The following is a 3,745-nucleotide window of genomic DNA, read 5'->3' as shown; positions in this document are numbered from 1 at the left end:
TCTTTATTATTTCCTTCTTCCACTGGCTTTGGATTCATTGGTGGTTCTTTTTCCAGCATCTTTAGGTTTAGGGTTAGGTTTTGTACTTGAGATTTTTCTTATTTCCTGATGTAGGCATGCATTGCTATATACGTCCCTTTTATGACCTCTTTTTCTGCTTCCCAAAGGTTTTGGATCATTGTGTTTTCATTTTTCATGGTTTCAATGCACTTTTTAATTTCTTCCTTTATTTCTTGGTTGATGCATTCATTCTTTAGTAGGATGTTCTTTATCCTCCATTTATTTGTGGCCTGTCCAAATTTTTTCTTGAGATTGACTTCAAGTTTCATAGCTGTCAATAGGCATGTATGATCACAGTCTTTTTGCAGTTATTGAGCCTGATATGGGACCTGGTATGTAATCTATTATGGGGAATGCACCTTGTGTACTTAAAAAGAATGTGTATTCTGCTGTTTTAGAATGAAATGTTCTGAATATATCTGGTAAGTTGATCTTGTCCACTGTGTCATTTAATGCCATTGTTTCCTTGATGATTTTCTACTTAGATGATCTGCCCATTCCTGTAAGTGGGGTGTTAAAACCTCCTACTATTTTTAGTACCAATGAGTTCCTTTATGTTTGTCATTAACTGTTTTATACACTTGGGTGCTTCCAAATTTGAGGCATAAATATTTGCATTTGTTAGATCTTCTTGTTGGATAGATCCCTTTATTATGATGCAGTCACCTTCTTCATCTCTTTTTACAGTCTGTTTTAAAATCTAGTTTGCCTGGTAAAGTATGGCTATTCTAGCTTTCTTTAGTCCTCCTTTTGTGTTCTAAACATTTCTCTGTCCCCTCACTGTCAATCAGCAGGTATCTTTAGGTCTAAAATGAGTCCCTTGTAGACAACATATAGATGGGTCTTTTTAAATCCATTCTGATACCTTATGTCTACTTTTTTTGTTTTATTCAAATTCAAGTTAGTTAACATGTAATGTATTATTAATTGGGGGGTAGAATTTAGTGATTCATCAGTTGCATATAACGCCCAGGGCTCATTACATCAAGTGCCCTTCTTAATGTCCATGACCTATTTACCCCATTCCCCTGGTAACACCCCCTTCCCCAGGAAAACCTCTGTTTGTTATCAGTAGTTAAAAGTCTCTCATGGTCTGTCTCTCTCTCTGTTTTTAATCTTATTTTATTTTTCCTTCCCTTCCCCTATGTTGGAATTAGAGTGTATTATACTAAGCAAAATAAGTCAGTCAGAGAAAGACAAGGTATGATTTCACTCATGTGGAATTTAAGAAACAAAACTTATCTCTTTTGATTGGTACATTTAGTCCATTTACATTGAGAGTAATTATTGATAGAAATTTTCTGCCATTTCATCACTTTTTTTTTTTTTGTCATCATTTCTGGAGATTTTCTTTTCTTTACTAGCCTTTGTTGCTTTTGGTTTTTCTCTTCTCCTCACAGTTCCCTTTAATATTCCTTGCAGGGCTGGTTTAGTGGTCATGAGCTCCTTTAATTTTGTCACTTTCAGTTCTGAATGATAGCCTTGCTAGATAAAGCATTCTTACCTCCATATTTTTCTCATTCAGTAGAGTGAATACATCCTACCACTCTTCTGGCTTGTCAAGTTTCTGTGGAGACATCTGCTGTTAACCTTATTTCTCTTCCCTTGTAACTTAGAGACTTCTTTTGTCCTGCTGCTTTTAGGATTTTTCTCCTTTATCTCTATATTTTGCAAATTTAACTGGTAGGTGCTAGTGTTGGCCTGTTTTTGTTGATGTTGTGGGGGTTCTATGTGACCCCTGGATTTGAATGTCTGTTTTCTTCCCTTGATTATGGAAGTTCTCAGGTAGAATTTGCTCAAATTGCACTTGGATGGGAGGGGGGTGGGAGGTTGGGTGAGCCTGCTTGTGGGTATTAGGGAGGGCACATATTGTATGGGGCACTGGGTGTGGTGCATAAACAATGAATTCTGGAACACTGAAAAGAAATTTTTAAAAAAGACTACTTGAGGAAAAAAAAAACAAAAAGAAAATCACAAGGAACATTGGGATACATATGGCCCTTCTTCTCAGTAAATCTGTGTCTTTGGACAAACCATGAGAGACTGTGGACTCTAAGAAACTGCAGGTTTTAAGGGGAGAGGGTTGGGGGGATGTTGAGCCTGGTGGTGAGTATTAAGGAAGGCATGTACTGCATGGAGTACTGGGTGTGGTATATAAGCAATGAATCTTGGAACACAAAAAATAAAATTTTAAAAAATAAAATTACATAAGTAAAAAAATCAAAAGGAAAATGCATTTGTAGTACGGTATGTAGTTACTGGAAAAATCCACATATAAGTGGAACTCTGCAATTCAAACCTGTATTGTTCAAGAGTGAACTGTACAGCAGTTCTACATAAATATTGGCTGAGGTCTGCTCTTGGTGGGGAGGTGTGTCCTCAGTTCCCTGCCTATTCTGACCTCACCTGAAGGAGGACAGAATGGGCTCTGGTGGCCAAAGAGAAAACAGGTTCTGCTAGTTGGAAATCTGAAAGATTTCCATGAGGGAATATATGTACTTTGTTTTCTTCTTTTTTTCTTCTGGAACTCCTGTGATATAATGTTATTATGCTTTATGGAGTCACTGAAGTCTCTAAATTTACTTTTGTGATCCAGGACTTCCCTTTTCCTCTTCTGTGAAGTTGCGTGATTTTCTATCATTTAACTCTATACCACTTATCTTCCTCTGCTTCTTCCAAAAACATAGATAATTTAAGAAAAAAATCAGCACAATGGCAATGTTATATGCAATAAGAATTAAACCACAGACTGATGCAATAACATGGATTCTCTTGTGAAAAGTAGTAACGATGTCTAGACTTTGCTGTATTCACTCCCTTTCCCTGGACTTGAAGGTATCACTCAGAGAAACAAACACATAGCAGTTGACCTGTTCTAATCTCATGATCAGAAACACCAGAAATACATATTAATATTTGTTTTAAATGTTTTCCTGTTTTGTATCTTTAAACAAACACCTAATTGAAGAGCTTCTCCCTGAAGTTGTGCTGTACTCTGTCCCTGGAGCTGATCCTCATGATAAGAAGAATAAGAATAATTCACTTTATGTGGATGATACTCGTGATTGTCCTGGAAGAAGTTCAAGAAGGTAAACTGGCATGTCCCAGGCACTCCAGGCCTAGTAATCACCCAAGACTTATTACAGTATGAGAATGAGTGGTGCATTCTCACTTCATTTGAAATATTTGTGCTGTCAGTTTCATTTTCAATTTACATATGTTTTGTAAGTAGTTATTTACTAACTCATGGGTTTCAGCCACTGTGCTAAGCACTGCAAAAGATTGGAAGAGTACTAGGACTTCTAAAGTGTAATCTAAGGAAGTTTATAAGCTAAAAATAAGTATTACACAAGAGCATTAGTGACCTAAAAGAATAAAGGAAATATACAATGCCTCAACCAATACCTCTTTGAGGTAATCTGGAAATACATCAAGGAAGCTGTAACATTTAAGATAGATCTTGAAGATAGGATCCATTTCAATTATAAGTGATAACCTTCAATTATAAGTGAAGAAAGAAAGGATTCTTTGTAGAAAGACCTGTATCAACAAAATAGTGTACCTAAGAAGAAAGAGTCCAGAAGAATTTCAGTAACTCATATCAGCATAACACAGAATCCATTAGGCGTGTTTTAGGAGACTTCAGAGTGAATCCAAGGTTTTGGGGGGATGAACCTCAAGTATT

Source organism: Enhydra lutris, unplaced genomic scaffold, assembly GCF_002288905.1.
Source record: "Enhydra lutris kenyoni isolate GAN:26980312 unplaced genomic scaffold, ASM228890v2 scaffoldscaffold2, whole genome shotgun sequence".
Taxonomy (NCBI): Eukaryota; Metazoa; Chordata; class Mammalia; order Carnivora; family Mustelidae; genus Enhydra; species Enhydra lutris.
The sequence above is the reverse complement of the archived record's forward strand: the minus strand, read 5'-3'. Positions refer to the sequence as shown.